Source organism: Medicago sativa, chromosome 6 (assembly GCF_051527215.1).
Source record: "Medicago sativa cultivar Bolivia chromosome 6, Bolivia_mono, whole genome shotgun sequence".
NCBI lineage: Eukaryota > Viridiplantae > Streptophyta > Magnoliopsida > Fabales > Fabaceae > Medicago > Medicago sativa.
In genome coordinates, this window is record NC_140754.1 from 59,608,847 (window position 1) to 59,626,177 (window position 17,331).

Below are 17,331 nucleotides of genomic sequence, written 5' to 3' on the forward strand. Positions count from 1 at the left end.
TGCCTTCCATAGTAATCATATCGGAGAAGTTATTTGGTGCAAAGACTATCATTCTTTTCATATATTCCTTCTTCAAAGTTTTCAAGAATGTCTGTGTCAGTTCTTCCTCATCAAGCCGAGGAGAAATACGGGCGGCTGCCCCTCTCCATCTCTGAGCATATTCACGGAAAGTTTCATCTGTCTTCTGAGACAAAGACTTAAGAGAATCCCTATTCGGCTTCAAACAAGTGTTAAACTCATAATGATTTTCAAAAGCAGCAGCGAGTTCCTCAAAAGTATGGATATTGTCTTTGCTCAAACTAGTGTACCAGTCTGCCGCATCTTCCGTCAGACTATCCTGGAAGCAGTGGATCATCAGTGCGTCATTATCTGCGTAGTTGGCCATCTTCCGGACGTACCGAATGACGTGGCTATGTGGACAAGAAGATCCATTGTATTTGTCGAAATCTGGCACTTTGAACTTCTTAGGAATCTCAAACTGGGATACCAGGCACAGATCACGAGCCTTAGCAGAAACACCATTCCCACGACTAGCTTTGACCTCACGGAGCTCTCCAGCTAGCTCTCTTAATTGTCCTCTCATAGCCTCCACTATAGGGTCCTGTCCACGCGGAGTGTCAACATCGATCACCTGCCGCACAGTGTGTACAACAGGATCGGTAACAACAGCAGTCACTTAGGGCATAGAGGTAGTTGTAGAAGCAAAAGTTGTTGCAGGAATCTGTCCTTGATCGGTAACACCAGAGATACCGGCTGCAGTGTTGGGAGCATAGAAAGATGAGAGTCCATAGGGACGCCCATTGGGCATAACAAAACGAGCATCCGAAGCTACTGTGGATAACGGGATGGATGGAATCGTTTCAGTAGTAGCCGGAACAGAGGTGGCCGGTTGTTCTTGTGCAGCCAGCAAAGTAGACATGGTGTCATGAGCCTTAGCCAAGTCTTCTTTCATAGCAGCCAATTCGGCGCGGAGCTGAGCATTTTCTTCTTCGAAATTAGCCATGTGTCTCCTTTTATATAATCTGGTTTGATGAGTTCTGGTTGGTTGGTAAACTTTACGAGCACGAGCCACCTTTCAGACTGCGGCAGAAGAACCAGGAGGTAATGAGCACAAGGGAAGTTTTGTGTTCTTTTATGACCAATGTATGATGCATATGATGCATGATATGTACAGATGCATATGCAAAAAAAAGACTCTTTTTGTGTTATCGAAGGGTTTTTTAGACAAATTAGGACTTTTGTAAACATTACTACACAACAATTAACATAAATGGGAAATAAACAACCAACATATAGTTTTACAGGACGATTCCCTTTGAAACAACAACTGGAAACACCGACAAGAAAACATGAATCCTCAAGCATAGGAAGTAGAAGGATCATCCTCGGACTCAGACTCGTAGCTGCAATATCGGGCATAGAAATCACGGGCACCCCTGGCCCTCTTGGAATCCCTCATAAGCAACTTATCTTTTTCTTTAATTTCTTTTCTAGCCTTAGCCAATTCCCTCTTCAACGTCAAAACCTCATGAGTCTTCTGCTCATCTTTTCCATTCAAAGTCATGATTAGATTCTCAGCCTCATGGTATCTAGCCTTCCACTGATGCTTCTCTCGGCTCTCCATAGCTAGATGCTCCTGATACATCTCCTGAGTAGGCAGAGGTAAAGGCAAAGGCATGGTTGGAATAGATGCGGACACATATCTCATGGCGGGGTAAGGCATGCCAATCTTTCTGGCCTGGTTTATTACCCATTGAGTATAGGCCTCATGAGCAATGCCGGATCTCACACCCATATGCTTCACATCTTTCTTCCGAATCTTGGACCAAGCCTCTATGAAATCTTCTCTTATTCCTGTAGGAGCATTGGAGTAATGGAAGAAATAAGGAGATGTAGCAAAATAGATGGGCTTCTCTTTCATCGGGAAACCAAATTGTCGTAATGCAGGCTCCGGGTTATAGTTGATTCCACCCCGGGTACCAAGAAGAGGTACATTAAGAAACTTTCCACCACCGAAGATAATTTCTTTGACCCTAGCGGCCGGAGTGAGCCAAACCACTTCGTTAGGGGTGAGAGCCATAATCCGCTGTGAAATAGTCAAATTCTCTGGATTATCATGGAAAAACTTCGGAAGGTGTGAAATAAACCACCTGTATAGGAGAGGTACACAGCAAAGAATGTATCCACGACCCTTGCCAGATCGATCGTGAATAGCATGGTATGTGTCAGCCAGCAAAGTAGGAACCGAATTCTTGGAATGGAAGATCATAATAGCATTCATATCCACGAAGTTGTCAAGATTTGGAAAAAGGATAAGCCCATAGATGAGTAGTGCAAGAATAGCCTCGAGAGCTCCTGACAAGTAGTTTTGAGATTGGCTTTCTCAAGTAGATATTTTGAAGTGAACCCTCGGATGTGAGCCTTAGTGACAAGATTCTTGGAGACATCAGAGGTCTTGAGATAGAGATCACGGGCAATAACCAAAGGAATAGGAGGATGCTCAAGACCCGTGAAAGGTGTCCTTTCGGCTATGGGTGAACCTGTCAAGGAAGAATAAGCCTCAAGAGTAGGTACCAACTGAAAGTCAGGAAAAGTGAAGCACCGATACTCATGATCATAGAATTGCACTAGAGTGTGCACAAGCTTCTCTTCCACATTAGTCCGGAGCAAAGTAAGTAAGTCTCCATAACGGTGTCGGAAACCGGTCGGATCCTTGATCTTGAGTGCCAAATCTCTCAAGCTAGCCAAATCAACCTTCATGAATTTGTAGGACTTAGTCTTCCCCATGCCTACAATGTTGACAAATTCAATTTGTCTAAGCCCTTCGATAAATGCATGGAAAAAAAGTTTATCCATGTATGCATGCATGCATGATCACATTCAAGTACGGAGAGAACATGGTGGGTTAAGATTTAAAGTCAAGGAGTCATGGGTGGACACGGTGTCCGGTGATACTAGGGTTTTGGGTAATAGTAACTGGGTTCTAAAAGGTTCCCAAGTCGCAACCTCTCTCACGTATATCATGGTGCCACGAGACAAACACTCGCTCCATGATTATTCGCAAGAAGGTCTAACTTGAGTGTAGTATCGCGTGACGACTAAAACTCGAGGCAACACTCGGTTTAGCCACTGCACTACATCTTAGAAAAGGCCATGGATGGGTTTGGTTATCTACGGTCCATAGTGTCATAGAACAATTGGAAGTAAAGTGCCTAAACGCGACAAACACGCGCCGGCAACATCACCCCTAAAAAGCCTCAGCTATGTGGGATTGATCGCATAACCCAATGCACGAGGCAACCCTCGGATTGAATTGTCGATTATATCCCCCCTAATCCTAAGTTTACTCAGCCCGAGTGTAGGACTTTAATATTCTCACCCCCACACGTTTGCAAAAAATTAAGCAAGTAAGCAGGTATAACAAGAAACAAGTAAAGCGTAAGCGTAAGAAATAAAGACTAGGCGTAACTCTCAAATGTCCCCAGTGAAGTCGCCAGCTGTTTTATCTTGGTTTTTTTGGGTGTCAAACATTGATTAAGTTTGAACCTTTTTAAGCTTTGATATCTCATTTTTTCTTGGGAAGGGAAAAATAAGAAAAACCCTTGAGAAACGAGGTTCGGGAGTTGTTTTCGTTATGGGAAGGTGTTAGGCAACTATAACGACTATAGTATTCCATAGGAACCGTCTTTACTTTCTACACACGCGCTTTATTTTTAAATGCTACTTGAAAATGTTATTTACACCTAAGGGTTTGCTAGGTTAAGAATTGGAGGGAGAAGAATGTGTTTGAATTTTTGTTTTATTGGACTTGGAGAAGTTTTGACTTCTTGCCTACATACCCTTTTAAGGGATCAAACTCCATGTAGTTCTCTTCTAAAAAGATGTTTTTGTTGGTTGATTTTAAGTTTGAAAATGGAATTTTGAAGAATTGAGATGAGAGGCCTCAAGGGCATGAGATTTAGAAAAACGTGAGGTTGAATTAGTGATTTTGGAAAAAAAAATGTCTAAGTATAGTTAAGATTCATTGAGGTTTTTCTTAAGAAAGTAAAAAGAAAATAGGGGAGTTTTGACTCCCATTTATTATGAAAAAGTTTTCAAGTGAAGTTATTCACGTTTATTTGGAAAATGGATTTTTCTAAGTTTCAAGATTCCTAAACATACATCTAAAGCATACAAACCCTAAACATACATCTAAAGCATGCATACCCTAAACATACATCTAAAGTATCCATGTGAGGTGTATGCTTGTGTCGGTGAGTGTCGGTGTACATGTTTAGAGTCCATTGTCCTTTTACATCATTGGCCTAGGTTTTTTACATTCTAAGTCTTTGCATGAAATTTAAATGGCAAGGAAATAAAACTAGAATATGAGGTGAGATGAGATGTGCTTATGGATGAATGAAACATGAAATAAAATGGTTAGTGGCACAAGATATAATAGCAAGAGATAAAGCAAGTAAAACCACTATAACAAAAGTGAGAAAATTATCACAAAATCAAGTAAAAACAATGCAAAAATATGTCTAAATTTATACCACAAAATGCAAAGTTCACATGACTTCTAATCCTCATAATCCAACAAATTCTCAAAGCATTAATTCAGGTTTTGCAAAGAGGATCAAAGGAATGTATCATTCTAAGCATTTTAGGAAGAAATTAGACATATCTCACATTTTTATTCACAAACAAAACTTGTAATACAAGTAACTAAACACTATTCATTAACATTCCATAAAAACATAACAAAATAGAGATAAATTCATCACAAACTCACACATCACAAATTAAGAACATATATCAAGAATTGGAATCAAGATCATACAATTTTCACAAGCTTTTTAACATAAAACATCACAAAGTAGCAAAAAAAAATCATCACATTATTTTTTATCAAGTTTCCAGTACAAAATTAACACAAAACATCAAAAAAATTAACAAGAAAAACACATGAATTTTTGTAGAATTTTCCAAAACACTTTAGGCATGGCATAGGTTCAAATAGCAAAATACAGTGTGTAAACAGCAAGAAAATAAGGAAACATAGCAACGCAAGGCCCAGCCCAAACAAAACAGATCCGGATTCAACAGGATGCAACAGAGACCGTAGGATTGATCCAAACGGATCAGACCCTAGATCTGACGGTGTAAAACGAAGGAACAACTAAACCGAAATGAACCGGACTGGTTCGTGTGAACCGGTCCGGTTCACAACCTATATAAACACCACGCCGGTTTTTTGATCACTTTCCTCCTTCGTTTCTCTCTGTAGGTTAAACCTTAGAGAGAGAAGCTCTCTCTTCTCACCTCATGATCTTCACCTTCAACCTCATGTTTTCTGGAAAAAACGAAGAACACCGATGAAGATTCCGGCGACGGTTAGGTTTCTGGTGACGGAACCGCCGCGCCAGAATCCTATTCTTGATTGTTTTTGAAAGCTTTTTTTAACCGGTGTGTTCGTCTTTTCTTCCTGAGTTTGAAAACCTAACTCGTTCTTCCTAACATTCACTGGATCGATGTAGATCTACATCCAAACCTTTCGGTTTCAAAGTTTTTTCAAAAGCTTTCAATAATTTTTCTGAAACAAGATCCTTTGTATTTGTTCGATATACACCGATTAGTGAAGAACACGACTCATGCAATTGAAAGCTGGAAAATAAACGGTGATTTCGAAGGTTTACCTCTTTGAATTTCGGAGATTCGAACAAAAGATTCACGAGAAAGCTTTCTGGTAAATCGTTGAACCGAAAATAAATCGGTATTCTTCTTCTTCTTCTTCACCGGTTTAATTCCACTTCTTCGATCCTCTTCTTCTCTTCCTCGAACCTGTTCTTGTGATCGCGTTTAACGCTTGAATTGCAAGAAGAGAACGTGGTTCAGTGATGAAGATTCTCACAGAGAATCACTGAGAACCGATGTGATCTTCGTCGAGAATCCGTGAAAATTGGTTGAATTGATCGTATTTGAGTGTTTCAGTGATTCTGTGATGTTGAATTCAGTGTGAATTGGTGAATTTAGATGTGGATTTGGTGATTTTTGTTGGAATTGTGGATGAAGAAAATGGTTAGGGTTTGAAGCTTGCTTCAACCTTCATCGTGTTCTTGAGTTTTTCTGGATTTTGATCTGTTTGATTTTGGAGAGAGAATGGAAAGGTGTTTGTGTGAGTTGGCGTGTAATCAATGGTTATGGCACTGTGCATTGATGACTGGCCTTTATATAGGCGAAGAATTGTACCTCTGGACCAATTAGGCGCTTGCCACGTAAACCTGGACCAATCTTGGACTGAAATGACTTAAGGACCTTTCTGCAAAATTAAAAACTAAAAGGACCAATCTGCAATTTTAAGAAAGGACTAAAAAATATAATTTTAAACAATCAGGGGACTAAAATGTAAATTGAAAAAAGACTTAAAAGGAAAATAAAATGAAAAAAGGACTAAAGTGAAAATAAAAATAAAATTTGGTTTAAAAAAGGGTAAATTGAATATAACGTAAAGTGAAACAAGTAAAAAACATAAAAAAGGCTAAAATGAACCAAATACAAAATGAGGTACTTCAAAGTAACCCCTCTCTGTCAAAATTTTATGTGAAAAGACCAAAATGCCCCTAGGGACTAAATTGACTCAAAATGACTCCAATGCAATTTTTGAAATGTTTTTAACAGATGATTAAAGCAGGAATTTATACAAACAAATTGGAAAGACTCAGAGACAATTTACAGGGACTAAAATGAGTTTGAATGTAGGAAATGACTAAAATGCCCTTTTTCATGAATTTTAGCAAATAAGATTGAAACGAAATGCAGAAAAATATGCAATTGATCAGAGACAATTTCAAATGACTTGAGGTGCAAGAAAAACATTTGTATGGTATCAAATGCGGGAAAACAGAGACAAAATCACAATTGAAAAGATTTTCAAACACAGACATTAGAAATGTGCAAATAAAGCAGAGTGGAATATCAGAGTAAACTGTAACAAATAGGCAATCTCTCAAAGGTCAAAGACACATATCAGAGATAGAAAACATTTTTAGCAAATATTTTTAGGTCCAAAATTAGGATATAACAGCTGCCCCTATTTAAGTTTCTTTGTCCGGAGAGTCACAAGACGAAGTCTTTGTTTTGACGGGATGAAGATACTTAAATATCAGACATAACGTTATTTTTGGACATAAAAATATGCTCTCGCATTTTCAAAGCCATGAATGCCATGCAACATTTTAATTATGAATGCAAGATAAACAAACCGGAATCTACAGGCTGTGCCACACCACGAAGGGATTTTACAGACATCAAGGTAGAAAGAACGGGCAACAAACAGGAAGGTACAAGCTGTTCTTTGGATCGAACTTGCTACTTGACCGGGGATACAAACACATAGGCAGATACAAGCTGTTCTTTGGATCGAACTTGCTACTTGATCAAAAACACAAACAGATAGATAGGTACAAGCTGTTCTTTGGATCGAACTTGCTACATGACCCGAAACATAGGCAAAAAGGCAGATACAAGCTGTTCTTTGGATCGAACTTGCCACTTGATCAATATCACAACATGCAGGCGGGTGCAAACTGTTTTTTGGATCGAACTTGCCGTTTGACCGGAAACATAGGCATAAGCTGTTCTTTGGATCGAACTAGCCACTTGACAATAACAAAACATATAGCAAGATACATTGGAGGTTTGATTCAACAAGATACAAATTGAGGGTAAATCGACATTGACTTGATTTGAAGATAGACATGACCATTATCGTTGGCCCAAAAGCAAATTGAGAGTGGATTAACATTGACGGAGACGTTGAATTGAATTGAAAGTTGACGTTGAAAGAGACATTGAAAGTTGAAAATAATCAGAGACACAAACATAGACATAGACATGGAATTGAATTGAGAGTTTAACAGAGACATAGACATAGGCATAGGCATAGACATAGACATAGACAAAGACATAGACATAGACATAGACATAGACATTGAATTGATAGTTGAACTTGAATTGAATTGGAAGTTGAGATTGAGTTGAATTGGAAGTTGAGATTGGGAATGCAACATGTATGTATGGTATAACAACATTATCAAATGTATGAGCATATAGAATGCATGATTATGCATGTATGAATGCTTGAAATGTATGATTGGTTTTCAATTTGGCAAGAAAATTTCACAGAGACAGACAAAACATTGGAAGATTGGGCACGTAGTGGCTTGTGCTACAACATATACACTTGGAAATCCTCTTTGGAGAGACCGTCATTGAGAGACGTATTGATACCATGGCTGAGGGCAATATATCGCATCACATATACAAAACTTGCAGAAGAGGGAACCTTGGAAGATTCTTTGATACAGATCAATGTTGCTAGGCGTGTCAGTGCTAGGTAGACATTGGATGTTCGCATCTATGGTCAATGCTCTTCATATCATCTTTCATTCTTCATTTTTCATTTTTCCATTTTCCATTTTTCATTTTTCAATCCCATTTTTGCCTGAACCGCCCTTTCGGGTTTTCGATCCACCGGGAACACATTCTTTTCATTGCCCCATTTTTGCCTGAATTGCCTTCACAGGTTGTCAATCCAGCGGGGTGCTCATTTTTACCTAAGCCGCCCTTTCTGGTTTTCGACTTAGTGAGCTTTTCATTTTTCATTCTTATTCTATTTTTTCATTCTTGCCATTGACCACAGATCATCCTGGGGAATAACCTGCTCGTAACGTGTATTGAAATAGACATTGATATACATTTATCCATGCATGTTTCACTTGAATGTACCCTGTTGCTCAGGTTTGCTTTCAAAATAGACAGGAAAAATATTTTTTCGATTTTCAAAAATGTTTGTTTCAAGCATTGGCATTATCAAATGGAAAGAAAATATTTTTGTACATAGCTTTGGAAATGGAAGAAAAGTAGAATTTCAAACAAAAGCACAGGCTCGAATTGATGTAGAGGAATGAAATTTAGCCAAGGGCATAATTCCACGGATTTACAAAGCTTGGAAAATGGTAATTTTATTGGTTGGTGATACATTGAGCACGATGACCACTACATTTCATAGAAATTTTGAATTTACTGGTACAGAAGCTTCTGATGAAGACGATCATTGACAGTTGCAAGGTGCCCCAAGGGGTGATGGTGATTTACCAGATATAGTTACTTGTCTCTTCCTTTTCAATCTCATTTTTGCATGAACCACCCTTTCGGGTTTTCGGTTCATCGAGACTCTCATTTTTGCCTGAGTTGCGTACAATCTCAGGGAGCTTTTTCATTTTCATTTTTTTTATCCCTTACTTTTGCCTGGATCGCCCTTTCGGGTTTTCGATCCACCGGGAAGCGCGTTTTTGCCTAGGCCACCCTTTCGGGTTTTCGACCTACCACGCTGTTCTTTTCACATTTTTAGACAAAGTATTTCTTGACTATATCGGCATTTACAGGGTTCGGAAGCTCAAAACCATCCATGTGTGTAAGAATCAAAGCACCACCAGAGAAAGCCTTCTTGACAACATAAGGACCTTCATAGTTAGGTGTCCACTTGCCCCTTGGGTCAGGTTGCTGACTTATCTTTCTTTTCAATACAAGTTCACCTTCCTTGAACTCACGAGGTCGGACTTTCTTGTCAAAAGCACTCTTCATTCGTACTTGATACAACTGTCCATGAGCCATAGCATCCATGCGTTTCTCTTCAATCATATTCAGCTGATCATACCTACTTTGACACCATTCAGCCTCAGTTAATTTTGCTTCCATGATCACACGAAGAGATGGAATCTCCACTTCCAGAGGGAGAACTGCTTCCATACCATACACCAGAGAGAAAGGAGTTTCCCTGGTTGAGCTTCGCACTATAGTACGGTAACCATGCAGGGCAAATGGCAGCATCTCATGCTAGTCTTTGTAGGTAGTGACCATTTTTTGAACAATCTTCTTGATGTTCTTGTTAGCGGCCTCAACTGCACCATTCATCTGAGGTCTATAAGGAGAAGAGTTGTGATGTTCAATCTTGAATTCTTCACATAAAGCCTGCATCATGTTATTGTTCAGATTGGAGCCATTGTTAGTGATGATCTTGCTGGGAACACCGTATCGGCAGATGATGTTATTCTTGATGAACTTCACTACCACTTGCTTGGTCACATTCGCATAGGAAGCAGCTTCAACCCACTTGGTGAAGTAGTCAATTGCTACTAGAATGAAACAATGTCCATTAGAAGCTTTTAGCTTGATTCTTCCGATCATGTCAATGCCCCACATAGAGAAAGGCCATGGGGAAGAGATAAAATTAAGAGCATGTGGAGGCACATAAATCTTGTCGGCATAGATTTGACATTTGTGGCATTTCTTGGCATATTTGTAGCAGTCGTGCTCTATAGCCATCCAGTAATAGCCGACTCTTAACAGTCTTCTTGACATCGTGTGTCCTGTAGCATGGGTCCTGAAGGTACCGTCATGTACGTCATACATTAATTTCTCAGCTTCTTGTTCATCAACGCATCTCAACAGGACCGTGTCATAATTCCTCTTGTATAGGGTTTCTCCGTCTAGAAGGAACCTACTAGCCAGTCTCATCAGGGTCTTTTTATCTTTGTTGGAAGCACCAGGTGGATATTCATGATTCTGCAAGAACTGTCTGATGTCATAGTACCATGGCTTTCTATCATTCACATCTTCATCGGTCTGACTAGGTACTTTTTCAATAGTAAATACATGAGCAGGTCTATCAAGACGCTGCACCTTGATTATGGGCACATCATTCCAATGGCTCACCCGAAACATGGAAGACAAAGTAGCAAGGGCATCAGCCATCTAATTTTCATCCCGAGGGATGTGGTGTAGCTCAACCTTCGTAAAGTATGTCAACAGCCGTCTTGCGTAGTCACGGTAAGGAATCAGCTTCTCATGATGAGTTTCCCATTCGCCTTTTATCTGATTAATGACAAGCGTGGAATCTCCGTAGATGTCAAAACACTTGATCCTCAGGTCAATTGCTTCTTCAATTCCCAAGATACACGCTTCATATTCAGCCATGTTGTTCGTGCATTCAAAAGTTATTCGAGCAGTAAAAGGAATGTGGTGCCCCTGCGGAGTTACAACAACGGCCCCAATCCCTTTACCATAAGCATTGACAACACCATCAAATACCAACCCCCATTTGCTATTGGGATCTGGCCCTTCGCCAATCAGTGGTTCCTCACAGTCCTTTGCCATCAGATACATAATCTCTTCATCAGGGAATTCGAACTCGATTGGCTGGTACCCATCCAAAGGTTGACAAGTAAGGTGTTCAGCGAGAATGCTTCCTTTGATCGCCTTTTGAGCTTCATACACAATATCATATTCAGACAACAGCATCTGCCAGCGCGCAATCTTTCCAGTAACAGCAGGCTTTTCAAAGATGTACTTAATTGGATCCATTCGGGATATCAACCAAGTTGTATGATTCACCATATAATGACGCAGGTGTTTGGCAGCCCAAACTAGAGCGCATCATGTCTTTTCTAGCATTGTATATCGAATCTCACAGTCGGTGAATTTCTTGCTCAGATAGTAGATAACATGTTCTTTCTTTCCAGTCTCGTCTTGTTGACCGAGAACACATCCCATGGATTCATCTAATACTGACAAGTACATAATCAAAGGCCTTCCTTCCACTGGCGGGACAAGGATAGGAGATTCTAACAGGTATTCTTTAATGTTATCAAAAGCTTCCTGGCATTCATCATTCCATACAACAGGTTGATTCTTTCTGAGCAATTTGAAAATTGGTCCACAGGTAGCAGTCATGTGGGATATAAATCTAGATATGTAACTCAGGCGTCCGAGGAAGCCTCTGACTTGCTTTTCAGTTTGAGGAGCCGACATTTCTCTGATGGCCCGGATTTTGTCAGGATCAACTTCGATGCCTCTTTGGCTGACAATGAAGCCTAGCAGCTTTCCGTATCTTACACCGAATGTACATTTGTTGGGATTCAACCGCAGTTTGTACTTTCTCAATCTTTCAAACATCTTTTTCAAGTATACAACATGCTGCTCTTCGTCACCTGATTTCACAATCATACCATCTATATATACTTCAATCTCTTTGTGAATCATATCATGAAACAGAGTAGTCATACCCCTTTGATAGGTAGCACCAGCATTTATCAAGCCAAAAGGCATTACTTTATAACAGAATGTCCCCCATGGAGTGATGAAGGATGTCTTTTCTCTATCTTCAGGCGACATCCGTATCTGGTTATAGCCAGAGAAACCATCCATAAAGGATGTTTTATCTTAGACTGAGCAGTACTGTCAACGAGCACATCAATATGAGGCAATGGGAAGTTATCTTTCGGACTGGCTTTATTCAAATCTCTGTAATCAACACACATCCGAACTTTCCCATCTTTCTTTGGCACTGGTACAATGTTGGCGATCCACTCAAGATATTCAGCTGTCATGAGGAAACCCGCATCAATTTTCTTTTGCACCTCAGCCTTGATCTTAAGAGCCATGTCTGGATGAGACCTTCTCAATTTCTGCTTGACGGGAGGGCATTCAGGTCTCGTTGGTATCCGATGCTTCACAATCTTAGGATCTAGACCCGGCATATCTTCATAGGATCATGCAAAGACATCTGGATAATCATGGAGAAGCTGAATAATCCTCTTTTTTACTTCTGGCTCAAGTGCAGCACCAATTTTGATCTCCCTCCTGTTTTCTTCAGTGCCCAGGTTGACGAGCTCAATTTCTTCCTGGTGAGGCTGAATGGTTTTTCTTTCTTGCTCAAGCAGTCGAGTGATCTCATATGGTATCTCTTCATTACCTTCCTCATCTTCAGCTTCATATACAGGGAATTCAAAATTTGGAGGAAACGTAGGGTCACTGTGCTCAACGGGTTTATTATGGTTCAATCTGCATAATATGATTGGGATGATTTTAGAAGAGGTTTTTTCATGCAGATTTTTGAAATTAATAAGAAAATAAAGACGTTTTGGTTTTTTCTGGCATTACCATTATTTCCAAGAAAAAGGTACTAAAAAGTAAAAAAACAAAGAGTCGCGGAAAAAACGACAATTTTTATTGATAACGGCAATGCCGAAAACAAACATGCCCTTACAAAGACATCACTTTCGCCTCGGGCAGAGCAAAAGGATTGTTATTTTGAAAACAAAGAAAAAACATGAGCAACAAGACACATTACATGGAAGCATGCATGACTAAAGGAATATCAGCGGCCTCCCAATTTCTCATGGTGCCTCCCGGGACAACAAACACAGGCACATAACTATTCTCAGCAGCATCCTCAGCAATAGCGTTGATAAACCCAGCACTGTAGAAAGTTCCTGTTGAAACGCCTGAGGTCGGGAAGAACCCAAGGCCCTCTTTGCGCTTATTCTCCAGAATCTGTATCACTTTGCCCCAGCCAGCAGCTTGCCCTTCTTGAACAGCTTTCTGGCCGTCTTTCAATGAGGCCATAGTAGCACTAGCTCTCCGAGGCTCCGCACCTTCAATAGTCAAGCCTTGAAATGTCCCTTCAGCGGACCCTGCTTCAACACAAGAGAAAGATGACACTTGGCTAACCAGATACGCTTCTTCACCATGTACAGTGACAAGCTTACCATTCCTCACAAACTTGAGTTTTTGATGCAGAGTGGAAGTTACTGCCCCAACATCGTGAATCCACGGTCTTCCAAGGAGGCAACTGTAAGATGCATTGATGTCCGTAATTTGGAAAGTGACCTGGAACGTCTCCGAACCAATGGTAATTGGCAGATCTACCTCTCCAAGGACATCCTTACGAAATCCGTCAAAAGCCTTAACCAAATAACTGCTTCCCCTCAGAGAAATTCCGTGATGGCTCAACTGTCTCAGTGTAGACTCAGGCATTACATTTAAGGACGATCCAGTGTCCACCAACACATTGGATATCATGTCAAACTTGCAGTGCACTGAGATATGCAAAGCTAAGTTGTGGTATTTCCCTACTTTGGGAAGTTCATCGTCACCAAACAATAAGTTATTACAAGCAGTGATGTTACCCACGATTCCATCGAATTGATCCACAGAGACTTCATGATCAACATAGGCTTGTTCCAGTACTTTCATCAACACTTTCCTGTGAGCTTCCGAGCTCAGGAGCAAAGACAAGATGGATATTTTTGACGGAGTTTGTAGCAGCTGGTCTACAATCTTATAATCGCTCTTTTTAATGAGCCTCAAAATCTCGTCCAGATTGGACTCTTCAATAGACTGGCCCGATGGGCTGGCATTCTTGTTAATAGGAGGAGCAACAGGTGGAGTTGCTGTGGCAGCAGGTGTAACGACCTTCTTCTGGAACAAGTGCGGACGGACCCTTCCACTCCTTAGAGTTGTAGTTTCTTCAGCAATGTTACTAACCGCAGCTGGGGATACCAGAGGCACTTCTACCCCATTCTCAATCATAGTCGCATCATACTTGTAAGGGATTGCTTTAGTAGAGGCATAAGATACCGGGCCATGTAGCCTGATCACCAAGGGTTCGACTTTCCTTGTCTGAGGTACATTTTTGGCAGGGAAATCGTGAAACACTGGCACAATCATACAAACGTCACTGGCAACCAAATGCTTGTTATCCATTAAGCTTTGTATGTCACCCTGCACCGTACAATAACACATAGGATTTTGGAGACACTCTGAACAGGAAGCATGATCATGACTAAACAAGGAAGCTTGACAGAGCTTGACATGTAGCGGGACCAGAGGAGTGGCAACATTACGGACATATAAAGCGGGGGCTTCTTGGGGAACCCGAGATATTTCAACCTCATCAAAAGCACATACTCTTTTAAAAGTCTCAATCATGTTAACAGTCGCATGATTTGGAAGCGGATTGTCAAGAACGTGCAGGACACTATTTTTGAAAGTCAACTGTCCCCTGTCTATTAGATCATTTACAACGTACTTCAGAGCATAGCAACCTTCCACATCATGGCCTTGAGCGCCCTGATGGAATTCACATTTGAGATCCTGTCGGAACCTGGGAGGCAATGGCATAGGCGGAGGCTTGCCTGGTCTGGTGACGCAATGTCCTTTAGCAAGTAGGGTTGGGAGTAGATCGGCATACCACATTGGTATCGGTGAAAAATAAGGCCTGGGCCGAGGGCCCTGTTGTTGCAGCTGTTGTTGTTGAGCAGGAAGCTGTTGTTGTACCTGCTGAGCAATGGCGTTAACGGGCACTGGTGGTTGACCCGGTGGCAGAGGATATTGCTGGTAGAAAGGTGGGAAGAAAGGATGTTGCGAGTACTGCATGTATTGGTATGGTAGAGGTAACTGAGCAGCATTAATAGGAGCGACAGCAGCTGTAGACTGGTTACCGGACACCATCCCTACTTCGGATTCCTTTTTCTTATGGTGGCCGTTACCATACTTCTTTGGCGCACTAGCTGAGGACTCACCTTTTTCAAGAGTAATGATGCCTTCTCCGACAGCATCCTCTAGACGAGTTCCCATAGTAACCATATCGGAGAAGTTATTTGGTGCAGAGACTATCATTCTTTCCATATATTCCTTCTTCAAAGTTTTCAGGAATGTCTGTGTCATTTATTCCTCATCAAGCTGAGGAGAAATACGGGCGGCTGCCCCTCTCCATCTCTGAGCATATTCATGGAAAGTTTCGTCTGTCTTCTGAGACAAAGACTTAAGAGAATCCCTATTTGGCTTCAAACGGGTGTTAAACTCATAATGATTTTCAAAAGCAGCAGCGAGTTCCTCAAAAGTATGGATATTGTCTTTGCTCAAACCAGTGTACCAGTCTGCCGCATCTTTCGTCAGACTATCCTGGAAGCAGTGGATCATCAGTGCGTCATTATCTACGTAGTTGGCCATCTTTCGGACGTACCGAATGACGTGGCTATGTGGACAAGAAGATCCATTGTATTTGTCAAAATCTGGCGCTTTGAACTTCTTAGGAATCTCAAACTGGGATACCAGGCACAGATCACGAGCCTTAGCAGAAAAACCATTCCCACGGCTAGCTTTGACCTCACGGAGCTCTCTAGCTAGCTCTCTTAACTGTTCTCTCATAGCCTCCACTATAGGGTCCTGTCCACGCGGAGTGTCAACATCGATCACCTGCCGCACAGTGTGTACAACATGATCGGTAACAACAGCAGTCACTTGGGGCATAGAGGTAGTTGTAGAAGCAAAAGTTGTTGCAGGAATCTGTCCTTGATCGGCAACACTAGAGATACCGGCTGCAGTGTTGGGAGCATAGAAAGCTGAGAGTCCATAGGGACGCCCATTGGGCATAACCAACCGAGCATCCGAAGCCATTGTGGATAACGGGATGGATGGAATCGTTTCAGTAGTAGCCGGAACAGAGGTGGCCGGTTGTTCTTGTGCAGCCAGCAAAGTAGACATGGTGTCATGCGCCTTAGCCAAGTCTTCTTTCATAGCAGCCAATTCGGCGCGGAGCTGAGCATTTTCTTCTTCGAAATTAGCCATGTGTCTCCTTTTATATAATCTGGTTTGATGAGTTCTGGTTGGTTGGTAAACTTTACGAGCACGAGCCACCTTTCAGACTGCGGCAGAAGAACCAGGAGGTAATGAGCACAAGGGAAGTTTTGTGTTCTTTTGTGACCAATGTATGATGCATATGATGCATGATATGTACATATGCATATGCAAAAAAAAGACTCTTTTTGTGTTATCGAAGGGTTTTTTTAGACAAATTAGGACTTTTGTAAACATTACTACACAACAATTAACATAAATGGGAAACAAACAACCAACATATAGTTTTACAGGACGATTCCCTTTGAAACAACAACTGGAAACACCGACAAGAAAACAGGAATCCTCAAGCATAGGAAGTAGAAGGATCATCCTCGGACTCAGACTCGTAGCTGCAATATCGGGCATAGAAATCACGGGCACCCCTGGCCCTCTTGGAATCCCTCATAAGCAACTTATCTTTTTCTTCAATTTCTTTTCTAGCCTTAGCCAATTCCCTCTTCAACGTCAAAACCTCATGAGTCTTCTGCTCATCTTTTCCATTCAAAGTCATGATTAGATTCTCAGCCTCATGGTATCTAGCCTTCCACTGATGCTTCTCTCGGCTCTCCATAGCTAGATGCTCCTGATACATCTCCTGAGTAGGCAGAGGTAAAGGCAAAGGCATGGTTGGAATAGATGCGGACACATATCTCATGGCGGGGCATGCCAATCTTTCCGCCCTGGTTTATTACCCATTGAGTATAGGCCTCATGAGCAATGCCGGATCTCACACCCATATGCTTCACATCTTTCTTCCGATTCTTGGACCAAGCCTCTATGAAATCTTCTCTTATTCCTGTAAGAGCATTGGAGTAATGGAAGAAA

The 17,331-nt window shown here is 41.2% G+C and overlaps 2 pseudogenes; both read right to left on the reverse strand.

Moving 5' to 3' along the window:
- The window catches only part of LOC146915988 (uncharacterized), a 32,588-nt pseudogene extending 31,669 nt beyond the window's left edge, over positions 1-919 (reverse strand).
- Positions 920-1,357: 438 nt separating this feature from the next.
- LOC146915990 (uncharacterized) lies at positions 1,358-16,455 on the reverse strand (annotated as a pseudogene).
- Between the last annotated feature and the right edge of the window lie 876 nt (positions 16,456-17,331).